The sequence below is a fragment of the Gossypium hirsutum genome, chromosome A03 (genome assembly GCF_007990345.1).
Source record: "Gossypium hirsutum isolate 1008001.06 chromosome A03, Gossypium_hirsutum_v2.1, whole genome shotgun sequence".
Classification (NCBI taxonomy): Eukaryota; Viridiplantae; Streptophyta; class Magnoliopsida; order Malvales; family Malvaceae; genus Gossypium; species Gossypium hirsutum.
The window spans coordinates 18,315,388-18,336,540 of record NC_053426.1 but is presented as its reverse complement, the minus strand read 5'-3'; the positions used below and the strand labels follow the sequence as shown (position 1 = coordinate 18,336,540).

Below are 21,153 nucleotides of genomic sequence, written 5' to 3'. Positions count from 1 at the left end.
TGAAAAGGGAAATAATCGAAGACGAATGGCATCACCAGAAACGCCATTGATTTTGAATGTATTGCAAAATTCAAGAAAATTTGTCAAGTGCGTGTTGGGATCCTCATCCTGCAAACCATCAAACTGAACAAACTGCTGTATCATCTGAATTGTGTTAGGTTTTAGTTCGAAATTATTCACAGCAATAGTAGGTTTAACTATACTAGACTCAATTCCTGTTAAAGAAGGTTTAGCATAATCATACATAGTACGTGGAGCAGGATTTTGATTAGCTGCAATTGTAGGAGGCAACTGATCGCCTGGGTTTTCGACCATCATTTCGAATGGGGGTTGAGTATCATCTTCTCGCTCATTCTCCATGTATTGTAAACTACGCCTTATTTCTCTTTGATTTTTGTGAATTGTACGATCGATTTCTTCGTCAAAGAATAGTGGTCCTGACGAGTTTCTTCTAGTTATAAACTATAAAAACCTGCCACGAGAAAGAAATAAATTAATTAGTAATAATAATAATAAATAAAATTAAATTGCAAGAAAAATAAATGGCTAAACTAATAAAAATTTAGTGTTCCTAATATTTTAGTTCCCCAGCAGCGGCGCCAAAAACTTGATCGTGTGATTCGTAACAAGTAATAAATATTTATAATGAAGATCAAACCTAGACTAACTATTATCACGATGAAAAGGCAAACGCACCTATCGAACAATAGTATAGTAATGGCAAGACCGGGATATCATACCCAAGGGAACCAAAAGTACTAGTAATAACTATCTTTTTATTATCTAGCCTAAGAATAAACGGGTTTGTTTTAATTAACTAATTATTTAAACTAAGAATGCACAGAGAAAAGAATTTGGGAATTGCTTTTGGGAAAATCGATTGACCTAAGACAATACCTAAGGAAAAATCCACCTAGACTGTACTTGTTATTCTGGCTCCGAATCGGACGATTTATTCATTCAACTTGTTCCGTAGAGATCCCTAATTTATGTTATTATCCCTATTCAAGACTAATAACGTCTAATCCCTAGATTGAATAACCGAGACTTTTCTCTAATTAACACTCTAGGGTTGCATTAACGCAATCTATGGATCCCCTTATTAGGTTTCACTCTAATTCGACAAAATCTTGTCACCCTATTTCTAGGCGCGCAATCAACTCCGGTTAATTATGGAAAATGTACTCTTAGACAGGGTCTATTTCTCCTCTGAATAAGAGCGTGTCTTGAATCAGTATCCTAGGATATCAAAGTAAGAATTAAGAACACATAATTAAGAACAAGTTAAATATTTATCATACGATTCAGAAAATAATAACAAGATTCGTCTTAGGCTTCATTCCCCTTAGGTATTTAGGGGATTTAGTTCATAAATAAATAAGAAAACATCTCAGAAGAATAAAGAATACAAAACATAAAGAAAACCCAAAACTCCTAAAGGGGAATTGAGAAGAGATCTTCAATCTTGATGATGAATCCGGCTTTTGAGATGGATCAATCGGCTTCCTTGGGGTAATTCCTTACCCCTCTTCTCCGTCTCCTTTTTTCTCCTCTTCTAGTGTGTATTTATAGGCTTTGGAATGCCTAGAAGCCCTCAAAAGTGGCCTTTTCCGAATTGGACTTAACTTGGGCTTGGCAGGGACACGCCTGTGTGTGATTACTTCAGGCCGTGATCGAGCCTGTTAGAATGGCACGGGCTTGTGCTGTGCCCGTGTGAGTCGTGCTCCAATTCTGCCAGATTGACACGGCTGTGTGGTCTGCCCGTGTGGGGAGGTCCAGGCCGTGTTGATTTCGTACTTTGGCCCATTTTCTCCGTTTTTGGCCCGTTTCTCGTCCTTTTTGCTCTCCTATGCTCTCATAAGTATAAAACATGAAATTAAAGCATTAGGAGCATCGAATTCACCAATTCTAATGAGAAATGATCCATAAAATGTAGTAAACATGGGGTAAAAATATGTATAATTTATGGTTTATCAGCTATTAGTGTAATAGGCAAATTATCGCCATTCACAGAAACATTTTCTCCACAAAATATAATCCATCCCAGATGCAAATATAGAACTGAATAGATTCAGACATGTTTACGGTATACGTGCATAACATAAAAGATACAAAGCATACATAGCATTTTTCGAGATACTCATAACCTGTTATAAGGTTTACTTATCGTATGACATCTCAAATATATGAACAGTTATCAGAATTTATACTAGTAGATGACTGGATTTCAAATTCTACAGTCTATTTGATCACATACCAACCCCACGGGAGGTCTACGATCATTTAGAATGATGTATATGACCCTAGGAAAAATTTAAAATTTTGGGCCCACACACCCGTGTGGTCCATACAACCCAAATTGCTCAGATTGTGTGTCGCACATGGTCCAGCATACAGCCTACCACATGGCCATGTGGCGTTGACAAAGCAATTTTTTGACTTTCGTCGTTCGCTATTTTTCGAATTTTCGTTACACACCAGTTCAATTTGATGCGGAAACCCCCCACAAAATTACCAGAACCTAAATGCATAAATTAAAACATCACATTAGCGATGATAGTGATACGATTTAAAGAACAATTTATCCTTAAAAAAATACCAAACGAACTCACTAGAAAAATCTACACAACCACATAACCCCCAAATCAGTACTAACTTACCCTTGCACAAGATCAACAACTCCCTAAGCCTTAATCCTCCAATTATGTAACCCCAACACCAAGAGATTGGGAACAAAATCAAGAAAAGTACAAAAGAATTGAAACCCCACTTTGGTATACTCCACAGCAACAAGAACAAAACAACAAAATAGGAGAAAGAAAAATGGTGCAATGTGGAAACAATTTTAACAAACTACCCCGCTTCTTTAATTTCAAAATAAAATAAAATATGATAATTAAAAAAAAACCTAAATCAGCCACTACAAAATCCTTCCCCACCTAAACTGTTTCTCAACTATCCCAGTTGACCCCAAGCACTTCAGATATACGGCCCAAGCAAAAATGCCAACAAAACACTATTTATTCACACCCACTAGGGTTCAAACCCAAGAACTCCAAAACACCATCAACACACTAAACTACCGAAACATACACTTAATTATAATAAAAATTAACAAATCAAATATTCAGATTTTTGGGATTATAAAAATGGTAATTCTTAAAAACTCATTTTGTTAATTTAATATATTTTAAAACAAAATTACAATTCCGTTTGATTTTTTCTTCTCAAAAAATCTGAAATCAATAGAAAACATAAATTAAGTTTCTTCTTCTTCTTTTTTTTTTTTAAATTTGAAGTATATAAAAAGAAAAGCAATAAAAATCTACCTTGACTATTTTTTTTTATTGATTGGAGTATGTGAATGTGCTTTACGTAAGATCCTTCTGCGGTTTGATTCCTATCAAATTCTATATTTTGAGAAGTCTGAATATCTACCCATCACCAATTTTTCAAACTGTGATTCAAAACAAAGCCAGAATTATTTTTCCTCATTATATAGAAAGAAATAATATAAAATAAAAATATAATGATAATAGTTATAACAAAATCAGTTTATTTTTGGATCCGTTTAACTTAACGGATTTTTAAATATCAATTTTCTTTTGCTAGTATTAGTTGCAAATCAGAAAAAAAATTTATTGTCTAAGTCGAAATTGAGCTGGACCCAAGTTCACTTTTTGGTATTTTAAGATATTAAAAAGATTTATATTAATATTTACGATTAAATTTAAATAAATAATATATTTATTATTAAATCAATAGTTTAAATTAAAAAAAAAGTCAATTTTATATAATATCGCTCTTTTCGACTGATATACTTTGTAAGCTTAAACAATTAACTTTAGATTTTATTTTAATGTAAATTCCTATTAGTATAGGTTGCACTAGTGCATATTAATCAATTTCGCTCATAAAATACTATGTAAGGTCAATACAAAAAAAAAAAATTTAAAATTTAAAATTAATTTTCTTATTTATTTTAGATTTGTTGAATAATATATTGTTATATATATACTTTATCTTATTTATTGTATATTTGTTGAATAGTGGATTGTTGTATGCTTAGTATAGGTTGATCTTATTGTTAAATGTATGAAATAAAATTTTTTACTTGTTTATTTTAGATTTGTTTTTTGATGAATTGTATTTGTGAAGTTCTTTTAAGTGTATTTTATATAATTGGGTAATATCTCAAATTCAAAAATATTTTTATTAAGATCCCATTTTAGACAATTTTTCAAAAAAGTTTCATTAGTATAAAAACAATACAATACAATACAATACAAATACAAATATATATTTAATAAATTAAAATGTAAAATTCAATCAATATAATACATTGTTGTGAAATGGCCATCAATGCATTGGCGAACCCAGTTCCTACACAACTAGGAGTTCACCATATCTGCGAGCCCACCATATCTGCAAGTTCATCAACAATTTGAACTGCGAGCTCTAAAAAACTATGTGCTTTACAAAACTACGAGCTCAACAAAAACAAACGCGAGCTCATCAAGCTTGAGAGCTCACCTGCGAGCTCTTCACCTTGCAAGTTGCCAACTTGCACTAAAACAACAATAATTTTTTATAAGATATTTTTGGCTATTTATTAGACTGAAATTAGCCAATGAAGAAGCAAGTTGAATTAATCAAGTTCCAAGATTTGTCAAGTTGTAATATTTTATTATTATTTTCATCTTATTTAAGCATAAATGTTTTTCGAAACCTCTTTTTAAAAGGCGAAGGGTATTTTGAAAACGGGAGTCGCCACTAACCTTTTAAAGTGTGATTGGATCACCTTATAAAATATTTTGGTCTACGAAATTATGAGAAAACGGGCTTGGGAGTCGGTTACGTACAAGGAAGGGTTAGCACCCTCGCAACGCCCAAAATTGGTACCAAATTGAATAGTTTTGTCTTAATGTCAAAAGTTTGAAAGAATTTAGAAATATGATCTCTTTTAAAACCGTAATAATTTGAGTTTAAAATCAAGATCCTTTCACTTCAAAGAATATAAACATCACATCCAGCATGTTTGGACACGATACTCTTAAACTTTCGTAACTGAAATCAGCTTGAGATTTTCAAAACTTATTTAGAAGGATATTTTAGGCATTTAGACAAACGGGAAATCGCAACCCAGCATGCTAAGGCACTATTTTCCGAATTCCCTAGTACCAAAAACATTTCCTTATTTTTTAATTCCTTTTGATCGAATGAAATAATTTTTAAAGCAATGATATATTTAACATATTACAAAAGATTAATATTAAATAAACTAAGCTATATGATATACGCTTCAACATTTCACGCAAATGTAGTATAGAGAAAAAATAAATAATGACGTAAATCACACAATATACATTATCATTTTACGCATATGTAATTGTAAATAACATACACATTCATGCATTATCATTCCATGCAAAATACAACGTAGCGAATAATGAATAGAACAATACCAGTTATATAATATATGTGCAATAACATTTCATGCAAACACAACTTGGAATAATGCCATAAATAATCAATTTTCATGCAAATGTGTAAAAACAATAAATAATAACAAATAATTTATGAGATAAGATTATTATATTAAAATGATAAATACATAAAGGATACTAAAATAAACAAACAAATTATATATTGAAGGATAAAATCTAAATTCAATTCAAAAAAAGAATAAATGAAGTAAAAAAAATTAACGATATATAAATAATAATAATAAATAATTTAAGAAACAATGGTCAATATATAAATTTAATAACTTAAATACTTAATATATATTTATAAAATATTAATATGTTAAATAGGAACAAAATTTCATGTTAAAATTTTAGAATATTACATACTAAACTTTAGATAATGATATATAAAAATGTAATTTTCAATAATAATTTAAAAAATGTTAATTATACATAATAAATAGTTAATAATAAAAATAATATAATAATATATAATAATAATTTACATATATAAATATAGTAAAATAAATAATATATAAAGTAAAATGTATATATAATAAAAATTTATAAGAAACATATATAATAATATAAAAATAATATACATTATTTTATATATAACTAATGTTTATAAAAATAAATAATACATATAGTATTTTAAAATAAATTAAATATATATAAAAAAGAATAAAATCGAATTTTATTAAAAATTAGGGCTAATTACAAATAAATAAAAAAAATTTGGGCCTAATTGAAATACACATTAAAATCTGAGGGACTCACTGGGCAATTAGCCCTAATCCCTAAAAATGACGTCGTTCTCCAGAATAGATTTTAATGGCCATCGGGACTAAATTGAATTAAATATAAAAGGTTAGGGCCAATTTAAAATAAAAATAAAATGAAATCATAAATTTAAAAAAAATAGAAGGATCGATTGGGTAATTTGCCCATTTATCAAAAACACGCAGATCCTCCCCAGGTCATCGGGTCAACGCGCGGATCCTCTATTGAAACGGTGCTGTTTTAGTGCTTATTGAACTAAGCCAAAACGACACCGTTTTTGTAATGCTATATATGTCAAAACTTAACCCAAAATTTATTTTGTAATCAGTTTTTAAAAAAAACTTTGAAATCCTCTGAGAGAGGAGAAAAGGGGAGCCCTCCGGCCTCGGCCTCCGGCCTTCGGCCACTGCAAGCGCCCACGCTCTGTACGCGCCACCGTATACGGCGGTTGGAAGGCTAAAAGCCTTCGTTCCTCTCGATGAATCGCAGGTAATCCCTTCTCCCTTTTAAACTTAACCATTTTTTTTAAATGATTTATATGCGTTGAACAGAGAAGAAAAAAAATAACAAAATCACCTTTTTTAAGTAAACAACTGCTTCTTATTTCTTTCTTCTGTGTATATATGTGTGTATATTTTTTGTATCTGTAAAAATCAGTCCTTGTTACAGTAAAATGATTCGGCTTTTATAGCCTCTATTTACAAGTTTGGTTTATTCCCTATTCGATTTATTGCCTTGTTTGTTGTGTTCTTCTTTCTCTTTTTGCAGGTGACGACGAGGAGACTAGCGATGATCGGGCACTAATAATGGCACACTGGTGTTGATTCGCGCGCCGATCACGGCGTGATACGGGGCCTGGAATCATGGCACTGATGGAGGCATCGATTGGAGAGTGACGGTTGGAGTGCTTGCGGTGCCTAGGGTTTCTGAAACCCTAGGCCTTCTATCTCCCATTAACAGATTGGGCCACTTGGGCCCTGTGTATTTTGGGCAGCATTTGGTCTATAATACGGGCTTGGGTGTAATTGGGCACTAGGTAGTTTTAGGTATCTGGGCTAAGGGTTTTAGGCCTTTGGGTGCAACCGGGTATAGGGCTAATCGGGTCTTAGGCTATAAATGTAACTGGGTTTTGTAAATGGACTTTATTATTTAATAATTTTTTTGTTTTGTTTTTTTACTTATTTATTTATTTATTTATGGGCCGGCAAATTTGGGCTATTACAATGTTTATGTAAATTAATATGTTGGAATGAAAAATTAGAACTTTATAATCCAAGTACTTCTATGTTCTGATCTATTGCTTTCTGTTTCAATCTTTCCTTCATCAAACATCCAATAATTGGTCCACTTATCTTTGAAGGCCTGTTTTTCATAAAAATGCCTTCAACAAACTTTACACCACCACCACCACCCCTTATTTTAATAGGAGAAAACTACCATATCTGGGTAGTAAAAATGAAAACCTATCTTCAAGCCTTTGATCTTTGGGAGGTTGTAAATGCTAAAATAAGACCACCAGTGTTGAGTCCAAATCCCACACTTGCTCAATTGAAACAACACAGTGAGGAATATGCCAAAAAAACACAAGGTGATGCCTTGCCTACAAAATGGTGTTTTAGTCATGATTTTTACAAGAATCATGGCCAGTGAAACTCCCAAGCAAGCTTGGGATAAGCTCAATGAGGAGTTCCAAGGATCATAGAAGACAAGGCAGCAGTAGATGATCAATCTCAGACGAGATTTTGAAAACCTCAAGATGAAGGAAGTTGAGATTGTAAAGAAATATTCAAATCGAATCATGATAGTGGTGAACCATATAAGATTGCTAGGTAACCAATTTACAGCTAGTCAAGTAGTTGAGAAGGTGATTACCACACTTCTTGAGAGATACGAATCAAAGATATCCTCACTGAAATATTCAAGAGATATATTAACCATCTCACTCTCTGAACTAATCAATGTTTTGTACGCTCAGGAACAAAAAAGGGCAAGCAGAGAAGAGAAGTACATTGAAGGACTCTTTCAAGCTAGAAACAGAGAAGGCTCAAGCTCCTCAAACAATGAAGAAAAGAAGGACTGGACAGAGAAGAAAGAGGATAGTTGGAGAGATGGTGGCAAGTAGAAAAATCCACCATGTTCTCACAGCAAAAAGACCAATCACTTAGAGAGGTATTGTTAGTTCAAGCTAGATATTCAATGTAGAAGCTGCAAACAATTTGGTCATATGGAGAGGGTGTGCAAGAATAATGGGCATGCAAAACAACAAAAAGTTCAGGCATAGATAGTAGAAGCAAATCAAGAAGAATAACTGATGTTCACTGCCTCCTACGAAGCCAAATTCGTTACCCCTTGCGAAGTCTTGTTCACCACACCATGGGACACCATGTGAACCCTCCAACAAAGTAAAAAACCATATAACTTCAGATGAAAACATCTTCAAGCGGATTGACAAAAGTTGCACTTCAAAAGTTAGAGTTGGAAATGGCTAGTACATAAAAGCTGTAGGAAATATGAGATGTGCTAATTAGAACTCCTACAAGTACTAAAGTCATTATAGATGCGATTTTAGCTCCTGAGATAGATCATAATCTCCTTAGCATTGGTCCATTGATTGAGAAGAAATATAGTGTTGTTTTCAAAGATAAATTTGCACTATATTTGATTCATTAGGACAGGAAGTTGTGACTGTCTCAATGAATAATAGAAGCTCTATGCTAAATTGGAATTTTATGGCCTTGAGAACTTATATTAATTTAGTAGATAAATCATATAGTTGGCACAAAAGACAAGGACATGTGAACAATAAGTTCCTTAGTCAAGTGTGCAAACCAAAAACAACTGTGAAGATAACTAAAGTTGAAGATAAAGATGAAGATGAATGCTTTGATGATCTTCCTGTTAAAGGTCCTAGGTTTGTTGTTGAAACTTACCACAGATGAGACTTAGCAGTATGGAAGCCTACAATTTTTGAATAAGTAGCACAAGAAAACAACATTGGTGCTTGCTGCAAAATGGTCAAGAAATAGCGTTGCAAGTTGGCCAATCATATAGTAGCATGCAATAGGATAAAGTGTGAGCCTATGAGCTCACCAAAATTCAAGTTGCAAACTCAACAAAAGTGTGAGCTCACAGATGTGCAAGCTATGAAAAGTGCTAGCTACAAGCTGAATGAAATGTGTGCTGCAAAAGTGCAAGGTCATAAAAATGAGAGCTCATCGAAACACAAGCTGGAAAGTAGGTAAAGATGCAAACTTGTTGATACTCTAACAAAACCCTTGGGAAGATGAAGTTTGGAAAACTACATTATGATACTAGGTTTTGCAACATGGAGGCCAAGGAGGAGTGTTGCAAAGTGGCCACTGGAAACACAAAAATATATAGACTTTTTCAGCACCTTTTAAACTTTAATTCATGCAGTTTCGTAGTATTTTTTTGTCAAAATTCACACTTTAATTATAAAATAATTAATTTTCACTTAAATTATTAACATGTTGAATTTTTATTATTTTATAATATATTTTCACAAATCTAGTTTATTTTTGACAATTTTATATAAAATGTGAAAATTGGCTTGGTAGTCACCTTAAAAGGCTTGAACCGTTGAGGCAATTTTTCGCATCAAGTGAATCAAGAGCAGGGCTAATTATTTTTTCAGCCAAGGACGACCCAATAATAATTATTATATATACTTTATACTTAATTTTTATCCAACATTAATTGGGTTAAAAATTAATATAAAGTTTGAAGAAGAAAGTGGTCAAATTGTGCTAAATAAAATAGGACTAATCCAACAAGAATGGGGTAGCCCATACTGTACATATAGCTAACCCAATAAGTTGATTTTAGCTAATTTTCACACTTGAAAAACATCCCTTGAACTTCTCCTAAATGGCATTCAACCCCTCCACTTTTCATGCCTTTTACTTTTTACCCCAAGCTAAAAATAGCAAGTCTGAATCACTCAAACTTGCTTAATGCATGGTGACCAAGGGAGAGGGAGTGGCTGATAATTATTTTCTATTTTTAGCAGTCATTCCCACCTATAAATACCCCTCTTCCCTTCCTTATTTCACACAACTCACATCCCCACACATTCTTCACCTTTTTTGTCTTCCATTTACTTTCTTGTTTTCTCATTTTCTTGTCATTTTCCTTTGTCGATTTACCCTCTTGAAAGAGAGCTTGCATCCCCCTTGGAGTAGAAACATTCAAGTGTTTTTGAAGACCTTGAATCCAGAGAACGAGCAAAGAAGAAGAGGAGCACACTAGTATGGCTTCGTAGAAACACTGGGATTTGTTTCCTAGTTCCCTTCTCTTTAATTTTTCTCGTTTGTGTTGTGATTATGACCATGAATATTTTTTGTTTTGTTGTTCTTGATTTAATTAAAATGGCTTAGATTTAATTTGTGTTAGATTGATTGCATTTTGTTCTCTTAAATTACTAAGATCTTGTTTGTGTTGTTATTAGGCTTTGGTAAGTTGTTCAATTAAACAAAATCATGCCTATGTTATACTTGCATTATAATTGTAAGGTAACGAATGAATTAACTATTAATCAGATTTAAATTATAATTAATTGACACAGTATTTAATTGGTGCTTGTTTAATCTTCTAAGGTAGTTGAATGTTAAGTTAGTGACGGTATTAAATGATACATTAGCCTTGATAACTTGCAAGATTATTGTGATTAAATTGTTTCAATGTAGGAATATGTTGTTACTTCATTTAATCTTATACTTGCTTATGAAAATTGATTAATTGTTTGAATTGACATTGAAATATGTTCAAGAGATTAATCGATTTAGTAAGTATGTATATGCATTAGTTAACAAAATACCAAGTTGTCGTGAAATTATTCCTAACAACATGAACATGGGTTTGCTAATTCTAAGTTAAGGAATGTAATTTATCTAACACATTTATGTCATATTGATTAAACTCATTTTCAGAAACTGTGCATTGAAACATTTTTACTTTTTATTTTTCTTAATTAATTCACTTAGTTAATTTTTAGTTTTATAAACACTTTTTCAAATCAATATATTTTTCTTTCACCAAATAGTTTAAAGTTGCATTTCATAAATATTCTCTTTCATAGTCCCTGTGGGTACGATAACTCGACATTTACTTGTCACTTTATTCCTTGCTAGCGATTGTGTACACTTGCACATATCTGCCATTACAAGTTTTTGGCATCGTTACCAGGACCATTTTAAAAGACATTATTTGTGAAATTGTTAATTTTGCATTTTGGTTTATTTTTCACTTTAATTTTAATTTAATCATATTTATTGTAATTGTTTCAGGTGTGTATGAGTATTGACCGAATTATCGACCTACCCCTTTTAGATCCTGAAATTGAAAGGACTTTTTGACAAAGCAGAAGACAAGCAACTCAAACAAGGACAGAAGAAATGAACCTTGAGAACCAAAATCAAGGAAACGAAGCAAATCATGCTCAAAATCCTGTCCTTACTACTGATGATAGGGATAGAGCTCTAAGACAGTATGTCGTGCTAGAACAATGGAAATACGCAAGTGTACACAACCGCAACAAGTAATAAAGTGACAAGTAAATGTCGACTTATCGTACCCACAGGGACTATGAAAATAATTATTTATGAATGCAATTAAAAACACTTTAGTGAAGAAAAATATTTTGATTTGAGGAGGTGATTAAAAACTAGGATTTTAACTAAGTAAAAAAAAATAAAAATAAAAGCTCCAATGCACGATTTCAAAAGATGATTTTAATCAAGATGACATAATTGTGCTAGATTAATTACATTTCTTAATTTAGAATTATTAAACTCATGTGCATGTAGTTACGAATAAATTCACAGAAACTTTGTAATTTGCTAAATTATGAACATACTTACATACCAAAATCCATTTATCACTTGACTACATCTCTATGTTAATTCAACCGATTAAATAAATTTTAATAAGCAAATGTGTTAATGCACATACATACTTATGAAATTAAAATAATCTCTTGTACATATCTCTATGTCAATTCAAACAATTAATTCACTCTCATAAGCACATAAAAGATTACGTGATGTAACAATGTATTTCTACTTTGAAACAGTTTAATGTAACAACCTATTTTTCAGTGAAATCAGAACAGTGGTTTCGGGACCACAAATCGACCCAAAAATAATTTTTTTTATTTTATTAAATGGTCTGTTTTATGATAGACATGTCGTGTGAAAATTTTGATACGAAAATTTTATCCATTAAGTGTTTAATTACGAGAATGGCCAAATCGCATAAAATGCAAAAGTTGAATTCTAGTAGCTATAAGGATTAAATAGCTATGGAATTCAAAACTAGAGGTACTTATATGGAATTATACCGTTAAAGAAAAGTATGTAGATTTTTGGTGACTCATCCATGGAAATTTAGAAAAAAGGCAAGGACTAAATTGGAATTTGAATAATAAGTAATTAATTGAAAGATAAAAAGAAAATATCATCTTAATTTCTCATCTTCTTCAACCTAAAATACATGGAAACCCTAGAAGAGAGAGAAGAAACTTTCATGGCCTAATTGGGTAAGTTCCCTTGTCCCGTTTTTAGTAATTTTGATATTTTTGAAACCAGTATAACTTAAAACTATCTATTTGGGGGATTAATTTGAAAAGTTATCAAAGTATGAAAAATGGGTCATGAACGTATATGCTGAAAATTAGAAATTTATGGTGAAAAATGAAAGGTTGTTGATAGATAAGCAACTTTTACAAAGTGATTTTTGATGAAAACATGATTTAGAGACTAAAATGTAAACTTGTGAAATTGAAGAAAAAAATTCTAAATTTTTATGAATACATGTGCTGTAAATTTTGTAATGGGATTTTGTTTAGGCTTGTAATAGAAAGTAAATTGCACTAGTTTCATTTTTCGAGCCTAGGGACGGAATTGGAATTTATGGAAAAGCTAGGGGCAAAATGGTAATTTTGCCTAGGATGTAAATTGAGTCCAAATAAATATGAAATATGTGAAATTGATGATTAAAGCTATTTATATAGATCCAGACAACACAAATTCGAGGTTAGACCAAAAAAAAGAAAAGGTTTCAGATTAGTAGATTTTATACCCGAACAAGTGTCAAGGTAAGTTCGTGTAACATAATTAGGCATGTAAATATGTTTAATTAAATGTTGTGTTGCATGGAATGTGACTTATATTTATGTACATTACTTGAATGCTATAATGAGAAATTTAATACATGCTTGATATGGTGAAAAAGGGTTAACTCCCGATTGAATATTGAATTCCGATGGATATATGCGCTTTCTCGAAACGAATAAGGTCCTGTATTTGTTGCGGACGGGATTTAGCTCGGACGAGTTGTAATGCCCCCTACCCGTGTCTAATGCTGGGACAGGATATGAGGCATTACCGGACTTAAACACAAATAATCATGCAAACCGGGCCATAAAATTTCGTTCAAATTTAAAACTTTTAAATTTTTATCTTAAAGTCCCTTATTTGGGCCTACGAGGCCTTAAGCGTGCTATGAAAGTGAATTTAGGGACTAAATCGGGAACTTTGGAAGGTTCGTGAGAATTTATGAATTTTTTTCCATGAAGCGGAGCCACACGCCCGTGTGGACACAGGGACACACCCGTGTGTCTTCAAGACGCCCATGTCCTTAGGCCGTGTAACTCTCTGACTATGACGTCACCACACAAAATGAACCACACGGCCAAGCCACACGCCCATGTGCTAGGTCGTGCCCTCCACACGGCTAAGACACATGGCCGTGTCTCTGCTCATGTGACTAACACTTAAGGCTATTTTCCAAGCCTTTGTGTTACCCTTAATTTCCACAATTCATTACATATATTAAGGACAGATATCATGGCATCATTTTAATGATTTAACCTCCTTCATTAAGATATATTCTTAACATTAACATGTCATTATTCACGTATTTCACATGCTCGTGCAATATTAAGTCAAGATGCAAACATCCATGACCATTAACCTTACTATTGCACCACCTTTACTAATAATCTAGAATTATTCACTTATCACTTGTGTCATTAGACCTTGAGCATTCAAGTTCAATCAACATCATCATCACTTTTTTTTCTATATCATGCATTTTCTCATAGCAATGATCGGTTTGATTGGTCATAAAGCATTCATCATACACACATTTTATACACCAACATGCATTTTCAACAAGCATATCCACATCACAAACATTAGGGCTTAACATGGATAAATAAGCTTACAAGCCATAATCATTTTAAGCCACATCTCATGGCTATATACAATGAATCATTATAAGCCAATACATTTGGCTACTGATAACAACATCTATCATAAAACTAAGTCCCTAGACATGCCACTCACTTGGAATTGCTAGCATAAATAAATTAATATTCCAACGAAGATGTCTCGATAGTGTGATGCTGCCTCCGATGATCTCCAACCCTGAGCCGACCTGAAAATGCTAAGGAAATGGAAAGGAGGGAGTAAGCTTTACGCTTAGTAAGCTCGCATGAAAAATAATAAGCAATGTGATAACATGCTATCTTTAAAATTCTTTCTATTTATTCAAAGTCCAGTCAAGTTGTTTTCCTAAGTCACAGTAACTAAATTATTCGTATCCAGAGCTACGGGACTTCAAATTGAGAACTATTAGTTTTTCCTGAAACTAGACTCACATATCTTCTTACCATAATTTTTTAGAATTTTTAGTCCTGCCAATAAGTACATTTTATTCTTTAAATTTACCCATATTTTTCTGTCTGGCAGTTCCGACCTCTCTTCACTATAAATTAATCATCTCATACTACGGGACTCAGATGATGCTTCCATCTATTTCTCTTGAAAATAGACTCATTAAATATTTTAAGAATATGAATTATAACCTATAATCAATTTTTACAATTTTTAATGATTTTCCAAAATTAAGACAGGGGAGTCCGAGATCACTTTGACCCTATTTCACAAAAATTAAAATATCTCCTCATATGATATTCCTTTTGCTTACACCATTTCCTTTATCTGAAACTAGACTCAATAAGATTTAATTTCATATTTTACTCAGCTTCTAACTCAATTTCCACTATCTTTGGTGGATTTTCAAAGTCGAACCACTGGTATTGTACTAATCTGTCTTAGTGCAACATGATGATAACCATCACAAATTTGTCATAGAAATTATTCTCATAAATATCACTCATTCATTTGCACTCTTATCACAAGTCCATTTCATTTCACATGGCAAACACATGCTCATGGGTTTCGAGTATGTACCTGTGCTATCTCTTAGCACAACCACTCATCTAAACATGACAATCATATACATCATACTAGTATCATCTAAACATAGATGAGATTATCATTTTAAGTATTTCCATTCCATTTCTCATATTAATTCCAATTGAATTCCTCAGAATCTCGATGGATATCACATTTATCATCAAGTCATGCAAGCAATCATTTCAAGTACGCACTCTTGCGAACCTCACTCATTACTGCGGGATTACCAGTCCAGGCTAAATCCCCCATATCATAACTCACAGAGTGTTGTCGGGATTACCAATTCAAGTTAAATCCCTTACAATGACATACACTCTCATAAGTTTAGATCTGAATTACCAGTCCAGGCTAAATTCAGTCTTTAATCGGATTACCCGTCTGGGCTAAATCTTTAATGCACCCTTATTCTTCAGGAGGCTCGATCACTTGAGGAACATCTGTTCGGGCTAGATCCTTTCTATATTGAGATCAACGGGTTACCTGTCTGGGCTAAATCATTTTCTGCAACACATGCAGGATCTCATGTCATGTAAACAATGATTTATCCGTCAGATATCCCTTTTTATTCAACCAGGATTTTCTCTTTTCATCATGTATATCAATATGCATAGATGATCATGCAATGTACATTCAAATCAACACATTTTCCATGTTTATTTAGGCATTAGTCCATACAACCAAAAATAACATATCACCTAGTTTTCATACAAATTTATTCATTCCATTTAAAATGTCAATTTCCATCAAATGTCCATTAACATCAAATTCAATACAATCATAGAAAGATATATTTCATGTATAACAATAACAACATGAATAATATGCTTATTAAATCACACGAACTTACCTCGAATACGGAAACGACAAAATTACCATTTTAGTCCAAAACTTGTATTTTCTCTATTTAAGCCCGAATCTCGATTTCATTGATCTATCATTTCAAACATAGCCTATTTAGGACTCACATTATTCAAGTTGACTCAAAATCATATTTTTGAAAATTACATTTTTTCCCCTAAACTTTGTCAAAATTACTCTTTTTCCCCTAGGCTCATAAAATAATTTTTATTCAATTTTCCCATTCTATAAGCCTAGCCAAATGATTTTCATAACTATAGAAAACTACAATTCTCATCAGAACACCTTTTTATACCATTTTTACAACTTTTACAAAACGATCCTTTCGAACGTTTTCGTCGAAAATCGCTTAGTAAAAGTCGTTTATTTAACACCCAAAACTCATTTTCTACCATTAGACATCAAAATACATGCATGTAACACATGGATAAATTTTTAAACATGAACCCTAGCTCAAATTAATGGTAGAAATAGATAGATCTTGTTACGGGGATTGCAAAAACGTAAAAATCATTAAAAACGGGGCTAGAACGGACTTACAATCGAGCTTGGAAGCTTGAAAAACCCTATTCATGGTTTTTCCATGCAAGTCTCAGCCAAGAGGTTGAAGATGGACAAAATTTGGCTTTTAGTTTTGTTTTTAATTCATTTTAATAACTAAATGACCAAAATGCCCTTAATGAAAAACTTTGAAAACATGCCTAACCATGTCCATTTTTGTCCACCAACTTAACCAATGGCATAATTACCATATAAAGACCTCCAATTTAAAATTTCATAACAATTGGACACCTTTAGCATGTAGAACTCAACTTTTGCACTTTTTATGATTTAATCCTTTTGACTAAATTGAGTGCCCAAACGTCAAAATTTTCAAACGAAATTTTAACGAAATCATCCAGTGAAATTTTATACCATAAAAATATAATAAAAATAAATTTTCTTACGTCAATTTTGTGGTCCCGAATCCACTGTTCCGACTAGGCCCTAAATCGGGATGTTACACAAGTAATCCTATTCACCTTGTTATAGAAAGGATTTAGCCCAGACAGGTAATCTGGATATAATAGCTCTCGAGTATACATTATGATTAGGGTTTAGTTTGGACTGGTAATCTTAATGGGTACCCTTGAATAAGAAATTGACTGATTATTGAATCATACACCTTGAGTGTACTACTTGAGCATCCATCGGAATTTCAATGATTCAACGGACATAAAAATCTTGACATGGCATGAGAATTATGAGATGAAATGATAATGACTTGAAATAATATTGCATGATGAGTTCATCTATGTTTACTTAATTGATAAGAAGATTTTGGTGACTAATATGTTTAATTGAATGTATGAGTTTAGGCAATTTAGCCAAATGGATGGAAAACATGATATTGTATGCTTAGATTTAATAAATGGGATTGGTAAGTTTAGTTTTTGTTATATGAACTTACTAAGCATGTAATGCTTATTCTGTTTTATTTTTTCCATGTTTTATTGTGCTCGGAAGCTCGCAAAGGTTGGAGATCATTGGAGCATTGTCACACTATCATCTAGCTTATTTTAGGTATAATTAGTAAAATCATTTTGGTATAATGGCATGTATAGGACAACTTGACCATTAATGGCTTGTTAATGATACTTGTAATCTAGCCATTGGAATGGCTAGTAATGGTTGTTTTGATATACTTGTAATGTCATGTTATGGTAGTTAAATATATGTAAAGTAGTTGATCAAATCATGTCTAATATATTGATTGAATCAAGGTAAGATTGTGAGCATGTATGCATGTATTGGTATGCCATGATGAATGATGTAAATTGCTTAACGTGAATGCTTAGAAATGGTTGGAATGTGTTTGGTATGTTTTAGTGTAGGAAATGGTAAATTTGGTGACAAATGAAGCTAGGAAATGGCTTTATTTTGTCCACACGAGTGTGTGTCTAGACCGTGTATGACACACGGCCTTGTAACATGGGTGTGTGGTTAGGCTATGAGTCCCCTGCACCTTAATTTTAAGCAACAGAATTCTCAGAATTGAGCACACGAGCAGAGACACGGGCGTGTGTCTCATTCATGTGCGCTACACGACCTAGAACACAGGCATGTGTCTTGGTTGTATGACACATGCACCTAATTTTGAAAAGAATTAATTGACCACACGGCCTAGCACACAGGCATGTGGCATGGCCATGTGCACAGAGAAGAGCAAAGTCCTCAGAAAAGAGTCAGAGAGTTACACAGGGTCGAACACAGCCTGTAGCACGGGCGTGTCCCTTGGACCACATGGGCGTGTAAGCCCTGCAACTTGGAAAATTTTTGTAATTTCGCGAAAAATTCTATGAGTTCTCGATTAAGTCTCGACTCGATTCTAATACTTGCATTGGGCCTTGAGGGTCCAATTAAGGGATGTTTTGAATGATCTCGATTAATAAATAGTAATTTACATAAATTATTTGAAAATTGTTTTGAAAGTTTCGGTAATGCTTCAAAACCCTGTTTTAACGACGGATGCAGGTTAGAGGTGTTACATTTAATCACAATAATCTTGCAAGTTATGCAAAGCTAATGTATCGTTAGATACCGTTGCTAATTTAATCCGCAACCACCTTAGATGATCAAACATGTTATTTTTAGGTAGAGGCAAATCTTAGAAGGCATGAATAGTGGAGGGGTTTGAATGCAAATTGAAGGAGTCTTCAAGGGAAATTTTTTAATCGAAATAATCAACCAAACAAGCTGATTGGGTCAGCATGTGGGACGGTTTTGGGGTGTCCAGTGCTCGGTTGGATCAATTTTCTTCGTTCAGCTCAATTGGGCCCCTTTTATAATTAATTAACAATAATTTATTTAACCCAAACTAAATTGGATTAAAATTAAAATTAATTATATTATGAATTAATACGCATAATTTGGACCATCTTAGGCTGAAAAATATATTCGCCTTGATGCTTCAAAATTGCTTCTCAGTGTGTGCTTCTAGTAGTGTCTGTAGAGCCGTTTTTGGCCCTTTGTGCGAATCTGTCGAAAATGATCAAAGTTACTCAAAATTTATTATAAAATTAAGTAAAATTCAACATGTTAATAATTTAATTACAATTTAATTATTTTATAATAATTATAAAGTTTCAACAAGAATTATACTGAAACTGCATGAATTTGAGTGAAAAAGGGCATGAAAAAGTGTGTATATTTTCGTGTTTTCACGTGCCAGTGTGTCATGAACTTAATTTCGGTATTAGGAGACCCAAAATCGAGCTAAAACCAGTCATGTTCCAGATATTTCAAACAGTGGTCCAATTCAGTGGAATGCCAACTGAGGATCCTTACCTTCACATCAGATTGTTTATGGAGGTGAGTGACTCTTTCAAGTTAGCCGTAGTACCCGAAGAAGCACTAAGGTTAAAGTTGTTCCCATATTCACCAAGGGACAGAGCTTAAGCTTGTTTGAACTCATTCCCACCAAATTCCATTACCATATGGCTAGAGTTAGTAGAACAATTCCTTATGAAGTACTTCCCACCAAGCAAGAATGCTAAGTTGCGGAATGAGATCACTACCTTCTAATAGATGGATGATAAGTCCTTGTATGAGGCATGGGAAGAATTTAAAAAACTATTATGAAGATGCCATTATCACGAAATCCCTCATTGCATCTAATTAGAGACGTTCCATAACGATATCAATACTTACACGAGGATGGTAGTAGACGCTTCTGCTAATGGTGCTCTCATTTCTAAGTCTTATAATAAGGCTTATGAAATCATTGAGAGAATTGCCAGCAACAATTACAAATGGCCAACCAATCAAGTAGCATCAAGAAGATGAGTCATAAGAATACATGAAGTGGACGCTCTCACTTTACTCTCATCTTAGGTATCCTCGATAACCTCAATGCTTAAAAGATTTACTACTAATGGGTTTAATAATTTTGCAACTCAACCACCGAATCAATTCAAAAATGTAGCCTGTGTATATTGTGAGGAAGGACACTTGTTTGAAGAATGCTCATTAAACCCAAAATCTGTGTATTACATGGGTAACTAGAACCAAAACCGAGGAAGGCAGAGACTGCAATCTAATTTTTATAACCCATCTTGGCAAAACCACTCTAATATTTCTTGGAGTAACCAAGGGACTTGCCCCAATAACACTTACACCCAACCTAGCCCTTTGGATTTACCCAACAAGTTCAAAACCCAACTCAAATTGAACCATCCAACGGCTTAAAAAACTTGTTGAAGGTATATATAGCGAAAAATGATGCATTAATACAAAGCCAAATAGCCACATTGAAAAACCTAGAAAATCAAATGGGCCAGAATGCAAACTGAACTTAGGAATCGATCACAAGGCACCTTGTCTAGTGATACAGAGAATTCAAGAAATTTGAGGAAAGAGTATTATAAAGCATTGACATTGAGGAGCAAAAAATCATTAAGGCCTAACACTGTCGAAGTTGAAGAAGAGTAAGCTGATGCTTGAGAAAATGTGGAAGTTCAACCCAGTGTTGAAATTCCAGCTTCACCAGAACCAAAATCTACAAAATTCGATAAGATAACTTTTGAACCAGTCAATTTCGATAAACTAACACCTTTGTTCGTTGTAGAAGTGCCACAACAGATGAAGTGCCCAATTCAAGTTAAGAATCCTCCACCACCCTACCCTCAAAGACTACAAAAGCACAAATAGGAAGTCCAGTTCAAGAATTTCTTAGTTGTACTCAAGAAACTTCATATTAACATTCCTTTGGTAGAAGCACTTGA

At 33.0% G+C, this 21,153-nt stretch overlaps 1 non-coding gene across 1 annotated transcript; it reads right to left on the bottom strand.

The window, feature by feature from the left end:
- Positions 1-19,925: 19,925 nt before the first annotated feature.
- Positions 19,926-20,031, bottom strand: LOC121227752 (small nucleolar RNA R71). Its single transcript, XR_005925275.1, has one exon. It is a non-coding gene; the product is annotated as a small nucleolar RNA R71 (small nucleolar RNA).
- Positions 20,032-21,153: the final 1,122 nt, after the last annotated feature.